Here is a 14,625-nt window from a genome sequence, read left to right as displayed (position 1 = left end):
AAAAAATAATAACAAGGAGAATTTTGGAAACTATACAAACACATGAAAATTAAGCAATATGCTCCTGAATGACAGTGGGTCAATGAAGAAATTAAGAAGGAAATTGAAAAGTTTCTTGAAACAAATGATAATAGAAACACAACATACCAAAATCTATGGAATACAGCAAAAGCAGTACTAAGCAAGAAGTTTATAGCTAAAAGTGCCTATATCAAGGAAGAAAAAAACTTCAAATAAACAACCTAACGATGCATCTTAATGAATCAGAAAAGAAAGAGCGAACCAAACCCAAAGTTAGTGGAAGAAATGAAATAATAAAGATCAGAGCAGAAATAAATGAATTTGAAGACAATACAAATGATCAATAAAACAAAAAGTCAGTTGTTTTATTTTGCCCAAGAATGGGCAAATCTTGCAGATCGATCTAAGATGGCGGCTGTCGAACCGGAAACCACCCCTATTCCTAATCCTCCGACTACAGAAGAGGAGAAAACCGAATCTAATCAGGAGGTTGCTAACCCAGAACACTATATTAAACATCCCCTACAGAACAGATGGGCACTCTGGTTTTTTAAAAATGATAAAAGCAAAATTTGGCAAGCAAACCAGTGGCTGATCTCTAAGTTTGATACTGTTGAAGACTTTTGGGCTCTGTACAACCGTATCCAGTTGTCTAGTAATTTAATGCCTGGCTGTGACTACTCACTTTTTAAGGATGGTATTGAGCCTATGTGGGAAGATGAGAAAAACAAACGGGGAGGACGATGGCTAATTACATTGAATAAACAGCAGAGACGAAGTGACCTCAATCGCTTTTGGCTAGAGACACTTCTGTGCCTTATTGGAGAATCTTTTGATGACTACAGTGATCATGTTTGTGGCGCTGTTGTTAATGTTAGAGTTAAAGGTGATAAGATAGCAATATGGACTACTGAATGTGAAAACAGAGAAGCTGTTGCACATATAGGGAGGGTATACAAGGAAAGGTTAGGACTTCCTCCAAAGATAGTGATTGGTTATCAGTCCCACGCAGACACAGCTACTAAGAGCGGCTCCACCACTAAAAATAGGTTTGTTGTTTAAGAAGACACCTCCTGAGTATTCTCATAGGAGACTGCGTCAAGCAATCGAGATTTGGGAGCTGAACCAAAGCCTCTTCAAAAAGCAGAGTGGACTGCATTTAAATTTTTCCATCTAAATGTTTGTAAGATATAAGAGAAGTCTCATTCGCCTTTGTCTTGTACTTCTGTGTTCATTTTTTTTTTCTTTTTGGCTAGCGTTTCCACTATCCCAATCGAAGAATTACAGTACACATCCCCAGAATCCATAAATGTGTTCCTGGCCCACTCTGTAATAGTTCAGTAGAATTACCATTAATTACATACAGATTTTACCTATCCACAATAGTCAAAAAACAACTTGGCATTTCTATACTTTACAGGAAACAAAATTCTATTGTTCCATTGTATGCAAGAGCATATTTTGCTGGTTTGAAAGATTATGATGCATACAGTTTTCTAGCAATTTTCTTTGTTTCTTTTTACAGCATTGTCTTTGCTGTACTCTTGCTGATGGCTGCTAGATTTTAATTTATTTGTTTCCCTAATTGATATTAGTGATTCTGATTTCAGTTTTTCATTTGTTTTGCTTTTGTTTTTCTCCTCATGTAACATTGGTGAAGGATCCAGGAATATGACACAAAGGTGGAATAAACATTAATTTTGTGCATTCTTTGGTAATTTTTTTTGCTTTTTGTAACTACAAAGCTTTGCTACAAATTTATGCATTTCATTCAAATCAGTGATCTATGTTTGTGTGATTTCCTAGACATAATTGTGGATTATAAAAAATGTAACATCATAATTACATTCCTAACTAGAATTAGTATGTCTGTTTTTGTATCTTTATGCTGTATTTTAACACTTTGTATTACTTAGGTTATTTTGCTTTGGTTAAAAATGGCTCAAGTAGAAAAGCAGTCCCATTCATATTAAGACAGTGTACAAAACTGTAAATAAAATGTGCACAGTGAATTGTCTTTTAGACAACTAGATTTGTCCTTTTATTTCTCAATCTTTAAGAAGGAATTTGTACTTCTTATGGCAAGGCAGTCTCTATATTATGTCTTCTTTTGTGGTGTCTTCCATGTGAACAGCATAAGTTTGGAGCACTAGTTTGATTATTATGTTTATTACAATTTTTAATAAATTGAGTAGGTAGTATCATATATATGGAATTAAAAAAAATGGGCAAATCTTTAGTCAGACTAAGAAAAAAAGAGAGTGAAGACTCAAATAAATAAAATTAGAGATGAAAAAGGAGACATTACAACTGATACCACTGGATCATTTTAAAGGATCATTAGTTGCTACTGAGCAACTATATGACAATAAATTGGAAAATCTAGAAGAAACAGATAAATTTCTACAGTCATACAACCTACCAAACTTGAACCTTGAAGAAATCCAACAGATTTGGATTGGTCCTAAACAGACCAATAACAAGTAACGAGATTGAAGTTGTAATAAAATGTCTCCCAGTAAAGAAAAGCCTGGGGAATCCAGTGGCTTTACTGCTTCTATCAAAAATTTAAAGAACTAATGCCAACTTTGCTCAAACTATTCTGAAAAATAGAGAAGGAGGAGGGAATACTTTGACAATCGTATTATGAGGCCAGTATTATCCTCGTAACAAAACCAGACAACGACACATCAAAAAAAGAAAACTGCAGACCAATATCCTGATAAATATTGATGCAAAAATCTTCAGTAAAGTACTAGCAAACTGAATTCAATAATGCATTAAAAAGATCATTCATCTAGAGGCGCTCTCCACTGCTGTCCTCTTCAGCTCAACATGGTGGCCTGCCGGGCGACTGGCATCCTCAGCCGCTTCTCTGCCTTCAGGATCCTCCGCTCCCTAGGTTATATATGCCACAATTTTACAGGGTCTTCTGCTTTGCTGACCAGAACCCATATTAACTATGGAGTCAAAGGGGATGTGGCAGTTGTTCGAATTAACTCTCCCAATTCAAAGGTAAATACACTGAGTAAAGAGCCGCATTCAGAGTTCTCAAAAGTTATGAATGAAATCTGGGCTAGTGATCAAATCAGAAGTGCCGTCCTTATCTAATCAAAGCCAGGCTGCTTTATTGCAGGTGCTGATATCAACATGTTAGCTGCTTGCAAGACCCTTCAAGAAGTAACACAGCTATCACAAGAAGCACAGAGAATAGTTGAGAAACTTGAAAAGTCCACAAAGCCTATTGTGGCTGCCATCAATGGATCCTGCCTGGGAGGAGGACTTGAGCTTGCCATTTCATACCAATATAGAATAGCAACAAAAGACAGAAAAACAGTATTAGGTACCCCTGAAGTCTTGCTGGGGGTCTTACCAGGAGCAGGAGGCACACAAAGGTTGCCCAAAATGGTGGGTGTGCCTGCTGCTTTGGACGTGATGCTGACTGGTAGAAGCATTCATGCAGACAGGGCAAAGAAAATGGGACTGGTTGACCAATTGGTGGAACCCCTGGGACCAGGACTAAAACCTCCAGCGGAACGGACATCGAATACCTAGAAGAAGCTGCAATTACTTTCACCAAAGGACTAGCTGATAAGAAGATCTTTTCAAAGAGAGACAAGGGATTGGTGGAAAATGTGACAGCTTACGCCATGACTCTTCCATTTGTCAGGCAACAGGTTTACAAAAAAGTAGAAGAAAAAGTGCGAAAGCAGACTAAAGGCCTTTATCCTGTACCTCTGAAAATAACTGATGTGGTAAAGACTGGATTTGAGCAAGGGAGTGATGTCGGTTATCTCTCTGAATCTCAGAAATTTGGAGAGCTTGTAATGACCAAAGAATCAAAGGCCTTGATGGGACTCTACCATGGTCAGGTCCTGTGCAAGAAGAATAAATTTGGAGCTCTACAGAAGGATGTTAAGCATCTGGCTATTCTTGGTGCAGGGCTGATGGGAGCAGGCATCGCCCAAGTCTCCATGGATAAGGGGCTAAAGACTATACTTAAAGATGCCACCCTCACTGTGCTAGACCGAGGACAGCAACAAGTGTTCAAAGGATTGAATGATAAAGTGAAGAAGAAAGCTCTGACATCATTTGAAAGGGATTCCATCTTCAGCAACTTGACTGGGCAGCTTGATTATCAAGTTTTCGAAAAGGCCGACATGGTGATTGAAGCTGTGTTTGAGGACCTTAGTCTTAAGCACGGAGTGCTAAAGGAAGTAGAAGCGGTGATTCCAGATCACCGTATCTTTGCCAGTAACACATCTGCTCTCCCAATCGGTGAAATTGCTGCTGTCAGCAAAAGACCTGAGAAGGTGATTGGCATGCACTACTTCTCTCCCGTGGACAAGATGCAGCTGCTGGAGATTATCACGACCGAGAAAACTTCCAAAGACACCAGTGTTTCAGCTGTAGCAGTCGGACTCAAGCAGGGGAAGGTCATCATTGAGGTTAAGGATGGACCTGGCTTCTATACTACCAGGTGTCTTGCGCCCATGATGTCTGAAGTAATCCGAATCCTCTAGGAAGGAGTTGACTCGAAGAAGATGGATTCCCTGACCACAAGCTTTGGCTTTCCTGTGGGGGCCGCCACACTGGTGGATGAAGTTGGTGTGGATGTAGCGAAACATGTGGCGGAAGATCTGGGCAAAGTCTTTGGGGAGCGGTTTGGAGGCGGAAACCCAGAACTGCTGACACAGATGGTGTCCAAGGGCTTCCTAGGTTGCAAGTCTGGGAAGGACTTTTACATCAGTCAGGAGGGTGTGAAGAGGAAGGATTTGAATTCTGACATGGATAGTATTTTAGCGAGTCTGAAGCTGCCTCCTAAGTCTGAAGTCTCGTCAGACGAAGACATCCAGTTCCACCTGGTGACAAGATTTGTGAATGAGGCAGTCATGTGCCTGCAAGAGGGGATCTTGGCCACACCTGCAGAGGGAGACATTGGAGCCATCTTTGGGCTCGGCTTCGAGCCTTGTCTTGGAGGGCCTTTCCGCTTTGTGGATCTGTATGGCGCCCAGAAGATAGTGGATGGGCTCAAGAAGTATGAAGCTGCCTATGGAAAACAGTTCACCCCATGCCAGCTGCTAGCTGACCACGCTAACAGCCCTAACAAGAAGTTCTACCAGTGAGCAGGCCTCATGCCTCGCTCAGTCAGTGCACTAACCCCAGCTGCCGGAAGTGCTGGTTCTCCAACAGAGTGGTGTCTAGATTTATCAGAGTAACAAGAAGGAAGACAAACTCCGGCACTGGGTTTGCTCCCTGATTAAAGTGCCTTCAGCCAAGACCATCTCACCCTCATGGTGAAGTGTGACTGTGAATTAGTTTGCACTTCCTGTTGGAAGGTAGAGCCGACCGTGCTTATTATATAAGCCCCAAGACCTAGAGTGGCAGCCAAGAGCCATCTAGAGCCACCTCTCTGCTTGTTCCTCCCAAGAGGCCAGGGTGGCCAGGGGTGGTGGGGCAATTCTGCACCCAGCGAAACACGTAACAATAAAAACCAAACTCTGAAAAAAAAAAAAAAGATCATTCATCATGACAAAGTGGAATTTATCCCAGGGAAGCGAGGATGTCTCAACATACACAAATAAATTAATTTGATACATATTAACAGAATAAAGAACAAAAGCCATATGATCATTTCAATTGATGGCAAAAAAGCATTTAATACAGCTTAACATCCCTTCATGAGAAAAACTCAAAAAACTACAAAACCAGCAATTTCACTTCTAGGAATATATACAAATGAAAGAAAATCAGTATATTGAAGTATATCTGCACTCCTATATTTATTACAGCGCTACTCACAATAGCCAAGATTTGGAAGCAACCTAAGTGTCCATCAAACAGACAAATGGATAAAAAAAAAAAATGTAGCTGGGTGTGGTGGCTCACGCCTGTAATCCCAGCACTTTGGGAGGCCAAGGTGGGCAGATCACCTGAGGTCGGGAGTTCGAGACCAGCCTGACCAACATGGAGAAACCTCGTCTCTACTAAAAATACAAAATAAGCTGGACATTGTGGCACATGCCTGTAATCCCAGCTACTCCAGAGGCTGAGGCAGGAGAATCGCTTGAACCCGGGAGATGGAGGTTGTAGTCAGCTGAGATGGCCCCATTGCACTCCAGCCTGGGCAACAAGAGTGAAACTCCATCTCAAATATATATAAAAAATGATACATATACACAATGGAGGTCTATTCAGCCATAAAGAAGAATGAGATCCTGTCATTTGCAACAACCTGAATGGAGCGGGAAGTCATTATGTTAAGTGAAAGAAGCCAGGCACAGAAAGACAAATTTCACATGTTACCACTCACTTGTGGGAGCTAAAAATGAAAATAATTGAACTCACGGAAACAGAGAGTAGGAAGATTGTTACCAGAGACTGGGAATGGTAATGGGGATGTGGAGGAGGGGAAGTGTGGATGGTTAATGGGTACAAAAAAAGTTAGAAAGAATGAATAAGATCTCATATTTGTTAACATAACAGGGTGACTACAGTGAAAAATAATTTAATTATACATTTTTAAATAACTGAAAGGGTATAATTGGATTGTTTGTAACACAAAGAATAAATGTTTGAGGTGATGGATACTCTATTTACCCTTATGTGATTATTATGCATTCATGCCTGTATCAGTGAATCACATGTAACCCATAAATATATACAGTATGTATCTCTAAAAATTAAAAATAAAAAATAAATTTTAAAAAGAGCTTGTATTGTATTGGAGAAGTCAGCTAAAAGGTCTCTTATGATTTGTCATTTTATTCATATTGTGGTTAAGTGCTATGGAAAGAAGTACAGAAGGCACGCATGCACACTTCTATCAGCTGGGGAACATTGAAGGATGACTTTGTTTTACAGAAGTGATCACAAATTCAGATTTGGAAATGTTGAGATAAAGGAGCTGATGTGACAGACTGTTGGGTATACAGACTTGAATCTCAATGAAGGGTTTTCTTAGGAGATAGATTTGAGAGCAGACACCGTGTGGTGTGTTATTGCAACCCTGGGTGTGAATAAAAGTCCAGAAAGGTCATAGAATGAAAGAAGGCCCATGATTGATGGCTGGGGAACTCTGGCATTTGGAGGGCATAGAGGAGAATAAGGCAGCAGAGGATCCCAAGAATGAGTCAACAGAGACATGAGTGGGAATCTACTAGGATGTCATAGAAGTCAAGGGAAGAAAGTATTTCAAGAAGGGCATAATTACTAGAGCCAAGACAGCATTTTATTAATATTTAAGGCATTAGATGTATGGGTGCTAAAGCAAGATTACAATGGGTCGAAGAGTCCATGGAAAATAAGGAAACTGATATAAGCAACATACCCAACCCTTCTGAGAAGTCTGGCTATAAGGGGAGCCAGGTCGTTCTCTAGACAGAACAATGGCATTGAGGTGAGACTTGAGTTGGTTGCAAAGGAGTGAGGAGAAGCTACGAAGAAGCTCACATCTCATGGGGCTTACAAACAGGAGTTACAAAATGATAGTTTTGCTTTATCAAGATTAGTGGCAGGAGGTGGTGAGCCTGAATTGGGGTGGTGGAAGGATGCAGGCCTTAGAGGCTGTGTAGGACCATGTGGCTCCTACAGGTGTCAAATAAATGACTCTCCTTTTTCATCACTGTTTCTTATATTGTGCGTGTATGTGTATATGTATACACACACACACACATATACATATATATGTATATATACACCTATAGCTAGTAAAGTATATGTTTACCTGACTTTAAGTATATATATACATTAAAAGTATATGTATACTTCACTATATAATTAAAGTATATATATACTTTACTATATACCTAGTATATACTGTATCAGTGAATCACATGTAACCCATAAATATACACAGTATGTATCTCCAAAAACTAAAAATTAAAAATAAATTTTAAAAAGAGCTTGTATTTTATCGGAGAAGTCAGTTAAAAGGTCTTTTATGATTTGTCATTTTATTCATATTGTGGTTACGTGCTATGGAAAGAAGTACAGAAGGCACGCATGCACACTTCTACCAGCTGGGGAACATTGAAGGATGACTTTGTTTTACAGAAGTGATCACAAATTCAGATTTAGAAATGTTGAGATGAAAGAGCTAGGTGTACAGTAAAGGTATACTTTACCAGGTCCATGAAGAATGCAAAGGTGAATCAGATACATGGTTTCTGTTTTCTGGAAGGGGAGAGAAGTCATCTACATAAGCACAGCACACAGTGGAAAGTGCTAAGTGTGCTACAAGAGGTCAGATCATATCCACAGAAAAAAAGCTCTCTTTTACTTGCAGACTTAGGAAAGGCTTCGAGAGGAACACAGCGTATTTACTGAATTTTAAAAATACAGCCAGGTAAGGAGAATTCTCACAATGTTTCATCGATACTGGGATGGCCTATATTCTGAACTTTTCCCCTGGACTGCAAAATCTTTCCTTTCGACTGCAAAATCTTGCAAAATCTTTAAAGAAGGTAGTTTCTTTAAATAGTACAAAACCCAACAGACAAAATATGAATAAATCAAAAAGAAACCCTTCTCTAGTAATCCAGGGAACCATCGCCATCTGCTACCCATTACAGAGATAGGGAGCTGGGGAATGCCTGTCCTGATTGAGCTGCAGCTCTACCTGTGGATTTGCCTTAGGGCCCAGTATGGGCTATTCTTCCCTAAGGAATGTAAGAGGCTCCTGGAGCCCTGTTGTAGATAAAGTCGATGCTCAGATCTCACAATAATACTTCATCCATTCGGCCCACTCTACTTAGACTTTGTTCTTTCTGTTTAATTAGAAAGTTGTGGAGAAAAAGACGATGACGCAGTCAATTTGATGGCTTATGGCATGTTAAAGTAAAACAGGGAGCCAAGTGAAGCCCCATTCAGCTCTGCTGTGGTGACAGGTGAGTCCCCGTCCAAATCCTGTATCAGATATCTTGAACGAGGATCCATGAAGACTGCGGATTGCCTGGCCTTAATCCTCTCTCCTCTGTAAGGGGTGGAGGGAGACAGGCTTTAGAGCAAGCTTGTCTAAGCCACAGACCACAGGCCACACACAGCCCAGGATAGCTTTGAACGTGGTCCGACACAAATTCATAAACTTTCTTTAAACATTATGAGATTTTTCTTAGACTTATTTTTAGTTTATCAGCTATTGTTAGTGTTAGTGTATTTTATGTATGGCTCAACGTAATTCTTCTTAGAGTGTGTCCCAGGGAAGCCAAAAGATGGATACCTCTGCATAGAAGGGGAAAGCTGCCTCCAATTTTTGGTCCCCAGTCTGAAAGAGGAGGCTGGTTAGTGAATGGGGTGGGGGCAGTAGGAAGATGGAAAGCAATGCGGGGAAGGTTCATGGTTAGGAGCATAAGTGAGTGTGTTAAGGTTGGGAAATTCTGTGCCAGGACATTTGACCATCCCAAAATTTTGTTTGCAAGGGCCATCACTCAAACAACTACAGCCCCACAGTTCTCCTTTTCCCTGGCCTCTACTGTCTTCTTAGCTGTCTTCTGTCCTGTAGTTCTCAGGACACTTAACTGTCATTGGAAGGGACTTCCAGTATTGAGAATTTAAGAAGACTATGGTGTGAATAAAAATATATAGGGAGGGATAGAAGGAACAAACAACTTTTGAGTACCTATTCGGTGCCAAACACCCTATTAGTACATTTTATATATTTTAAAATCTGCACACACACACACGCGCACACACACACACACCCCAGCTGGGAAGGCATCATGATTCCTATTTTATGAACAAGTAAACCCAGCAAGTGATAGAAATTAGATTTAAACAAATGTTTTTCTTCTACTTGATACTATTTAATGCTAAGTAGAAAATTTAAGATAGCTTTGCCTTTGTTTCCCAAATATAAAGTCAATTACTATGTTCATTGTTCCTGGTAAAATGTCTCTGACAAAATATAATGAGATGAGCTCTTCGAGCATTAGGAATAATCTATTAGATATTCCCTTTGGACATTTAACTTGGCTGTAAGAGGATATGGAAAACATCGTGTCTTTCATATTTCCCCTGCAAGCCAGTTCAACATCTGGCTTCATGTGGGTCTACAGGTGGCCACCAGGTTGTTTTAAGAACAGAAAAGACTGCAGACAGAAGGTTGTGATGAAATAAACTGTCCTTTAATCATGGCTGTGGTCCCAGGGTCCAGGACCCTGAGACATTTAGAACAAAGTTAAGTGAGTGCATTTCCCACACATTCTGCTGCCCACCTGCCTCAAACTTGTCACCTTCCTGGGCCTTCCTGGAAGCCCTCACTCATCCTTGCATGTTTGGGTCAGTTTCTGCTGCTATAGCAACCCACACAGCTGCCTGCAGGGGATCAAGCCTCCCTTCTGTGAAGTGCTTCAAGGCTCTTGGAGGAGATAAGATATAAATTCCAAGCGTGAGTATGGAATGAGCATAAATCACAATGTTGACATGCAGTGGGAGGTAGAGATCTACTCAAAGACGAACTAAACATAGGCAAGAACTTGACTAGGCATCCTGATTGTGTGTCTGTCATATCCACTATCTGGGAGCATGCCAGTCCATTCCGTTGTGAAAGGGGATCCTTTCCACAGAGCACCACTTGGGCCACTCTCTGACTTACCTAAAGCACACCCAGAGGAGAAGAATGAGAGGAGCAATGAAGGCAGTGCAAGACTCGGTCACATTCACTAAAGGCACCATGTACCTCAAATGACAACCTCCTCTGAAGAACTGGCCAGCCTGCACCACCATCCTGGGATGTGTGAACACTAGAATGCTATGAGTTAGCTCCTCACCTTTATTTCCTCTCTGGGTATCCCGCCTTCTCCCATCAGAAAACTGTGTTTAGAACTCACTGGATATAAGCATTCCTATCTCACTGCCATTCTTCTCTCAACCTGTATCCCCAGTCAACATTCACTGACCAGTTTGTAAAGCTCTCTCCTTTATTTTATGTAGGTCCTAAATTCTACTTACACATCATTAAAACCTTAGAAAATGATTCTCAGAATATTCTTATGTGACTAATTTGGAGAGACAACACATTTGGGTTATTCTGCCTTCTGTATTTTCTGTTCCCATCTCCATTCCATGTACCCATTACCCAGTCCTGCTAGGTGCTAAGGGGTTCAGAAGATGTGGCTTCTGTCCTCCAGGACTCACAGCTTAGGAGGAGGGATAACAAGCATGTGCAAATAACTGACTACTAAGTGCAAAAATGACAAGTTCAGTAAGCAAGCTAAAGCTAAAGTGATAAAGGGTTCAGGGGAGGGAAGGAGAACCATGGTCTGGGGAAGAAGACCTTGAAGGTGAGTCTATCCTGAAGAGCAGATAGGATCAGACATGAGTTATAGTAGAAAGAGGAAGAACAGAGGGAGTCACTACTGGAAAAAGTAACATGGACCACCAAACACAAATGAGTAGTAATTCGCAGGTGTGGGCAGCAAAAGTTGGGTAATTTATTGGTGAATTCTTCTACTGTGTATTGCTATACTGTATAATTTAGTGATCTCAAATTTGCTGCATATTAGAATCATGCAGGGAGTTCAAAATCATGATGCCAAAGCTGCACCCCAAACCAATTAAATCGGAATCTGTGTAAGTTGGACCCAGGCATCAGTATTTTAAAAAGCTCCTCCATTGTTACAAAATGCAGTCAAGGGCCAGAATAAGTGCTCTAAATCAATACCTCTGGGGACTCTAAAGTCCAGACTAAGCACTTGGGGATCAGGAGGTCTGGGGTGGGGCCTGAGATTCTCCATTTCTAATAAGGTTCCAGGTGGTATCATTGTCGCTGGTCCCAAGCCACACTTTGAGTATGAAACTTGAAATGAGGGTGCTGTTTAAGCAAAATAGCTCAGCCATTAGTGTACCCTGATGGTAATTTCCTTAAGGGGCAGCACTTTGAATTCACAAATGGAGCTGCCTGAGATGCAATTAATACAGGTCCACAGATAGATAAGCACTCAATACCCACTGCTTGGTGACTTGGCCTCCCTGCTGATTTGTGGATAAGAGACAATGATTATTGAATAGCATTATTACCGAACAGCATGTGAGGATTCAAGGCGTTGTTACCTCCTGACTCCAATTTGAAGCTCCTCATAGTAGGAAATGAAAAAAGGAGTGGCAGAGGGGGAGTGAAAGAATGTGTCATCCACTGAAATTAACAGACCTCCATTATTCCTTTGATCTGTAGCTCCACAAAGACTTGTTTTTTTAGGGACAGAGACCCAACCTTCCCCGACAGTAGAGAAAGAGACAGATGATTGTTTTGGTGTCATCACAGGTGATGCTCAGCACTGTAATGTCCCACCTAATTTTAAAAAGTGGTAAAGAGAATCTTCAAGTTTCATATCAAATATTTAAAAAATCCCAGCAGAAATTGCATATTCATTAAAGAAAAACAACAAGTTTCTTTGCTTTGGGATGAATTGTATCAACTCAGAAGCTCTAACTGGCAGCACAAACATGGAGGGGTGTGTGTGCATGTGTATAAACACAAACATATACATTTATATACACACACATACATGTACATATAATCTTTCATTAATAACAAGTAAGGAAGCTTTCAAAAGTATCTCAAAGTATAAAATTCAGCCAGGCAAAAGCAGCAAGAGGGGATCCTGCTACCTTGTGCACACACACGCAGCTATCAGCCATGATATTTCACCTTTAAAACACATGCACGGTTGTGTTTTCTCATCCTTCCTGGAAGGTGAATAAAATTTGAGACCCATTATTCTCCTTCCACAGGCCAAGTAACCAGCACAAGGGGTTTAGAGGCTTATCCACAACCCCACAACCCATGTGCTACCATTTCTCCTCAAATATGAAGCTGCAGCATTGTTTGGAATCAGTTGTTTAGGTTTGGGGAGAAGCCACTTAGAAATTATTCAGTCCAGAATCCCTTATTCTAAAACTATAGAAACCAAGATCCGACCAGGTTAATGGCTTGGTCACACTGAACCTGGTTTGTATCAGAACAAAGGCTGGAATCTTAGTTTTCTCCTAAAGAGTTTACCAGGGCTGGAAATTTTTTTGCAGATTCTCTGCTGTCTGAGATTTCAGCAAAGGGAATAAAACTTGTGATTTAAATATAACTTGTCTAATCTATCACTCCAGAAAATTTTCCATCCCTTTTCATATCCCCTCAGGTATATTTATGTTCTTCAGCCGTAGCATTTGGAAACTGCTACGGCTGAAGAACATAGCCCACTGCTGGTTCCAATAGAATGTAAATATCAAGAAAATGCAACTCTCTGGATTTTCCCCAATTAGATCAATTTTCCAACAAGTAACAAGCTCATAAATAATGTAGATGCTTTAAACATATTTAACTCAAATTAGAATGTTACACTATTTACTCTTTGATTGATGCTTTTAAAATATGTTATTATTAGTGACAAGATAGAATGAACAATTTATCTTGTGAGTGATAAAAATCAAACATCAATTCCTTGCCCTGATTCTTGGTTTTCAACCATATAAATATATTTTTGAAACCTTTTAAATCTAGAACGGAGAGCTTCAACTGGTCTGTTTTGTTTATGATGCATGTAATACAACTTGTTACTTGAAATTTCTTTGCAGTTGTAAAGTGAACTTTTGTAATATTTTGAATCACTTTTCAGAGCACACAGACTTTTTATAGGCTTCTCTTATAATAATAGGTTTTACTCACCACTCAAATATAGGAGAAACCACCAAAATGCTTTACAAAACAATAGAAGGTTTACTCTTTTAAAAAAAATTAGAAAGAATTTTTTTTCTTAGAGACAGGGTCTCACTCTGTCACCTAGGCTGGAGTGCAGTGGTACTCATAGCCTCCCACTCCTGGGCTCAAGGTCTCCTCCTGTCTCAGCCTTCTGAGTAGCTGGGACTACAGGTGAGTGCCACCACACCTGGCTAATAAAAAAAAAAAAATTATTTTTTATTTTTTATTTTTTTTAAGAAGAGGACTCAGCATCTTGCCCAGGTTGGTCTTGAATTCCTAGGCTCAAGTGACCCTTCCCACTACAGCCTCCCGGCCTCCCAAAGTGCTGGGATTACAGGCATGAGCCACCGCTCCAGGCCAAAACATTTACTCTTATAATTATTTCCTTATAGATCCTGAGCTTTGAGATCACTACTCCTGTTTCTCACCACTCCAGCAACAGAAGTATCTGTTAAGGAAGGTAATTTGATTTGCTAAGGCTTGTTATTCACAAGTGTCTCTGACGTAATACTAACTGACCCAACTCCAGGGCTAGAGCTACGTGGGGCTAGTTCTGAACAATCTATGGAAATATTTCTGACAATCACCTAGTCATCTGCTCTATACAATACCAGACAATTGTTATAACTTACTCTTCATCTATGGCCCTGCAACCTACCCACTAATCCCTATCACCTCGATATATGGACTGGCTTTACGCTGTTAGCACTGAACTGAAATGTACACCGTTCTGCAAGTCCCCATTTGATATGAGTTGAGCAGGCTTTGAATTCAGTTGTAAGGCAGAACTTGGCCTTTATTTACAGATGGTTTCATGAACCATCTGCAAATGAGGGTCAAGAATAATAAATGGCCCAACAGTTGATGATTTGATTTCTTAACAACTCTATTTCTCTGGGGAAAAATGCACC

At 40.3% G+C, this 14,625-nt stretch overlaps 1 protein-coding gene and 2 pseudogenes across 3 annotated transcripts in view; 2 read left to right on the top strand and 1 right to left on the bottom strand.

The window, feature by feature from the left end:
• The window catches only part of SLC9A9 (solute carrier family 9 member A9), a 598,822-nt gene that overhangs the window by 441,631 nt on the left and 142,566 nt on the right, over positions 1 to 14,625 (bottom strand). The window lies entirely within an intron of this gene.
• LOC100603427 lies at positions 423 to 1,123 on the top strand (annotated as a pseudogene). The gene has a single exon (XR_004031265.1). The product of XR_004031265.1 is annotated as a eukaryotic translation initiation factor 4E pseudogene (transcript).
• Positions 2,826 to 5,479, top strand: LOC100603080 (annotated as a pseudogene). Its single transcript, XR_121737.4, has one exon. The product of XR_121737.4 is annotated as a trifunctional enzyme subunit alpha, mitochondrial pseudogene (transcript).

The sequence above is a fragment of the Nomascus leucogenys genome, chromosome 8 (assembly GCF_006542625.1).
Source record: "Nomascus leucogenys isolate Asia chromosome 8, Asia_NLE_v1, whole genome shotgun sequence".
Taxonomy (NCBI): Eukaryota; Metazoa; Chordata; class Mammalia; order Primates; family Hylobatidae; genus Nomascus; species Nomascus leucogenys.
This window is presented reverse-complemented; position numbering and strand designations above follow the sequence as displayed.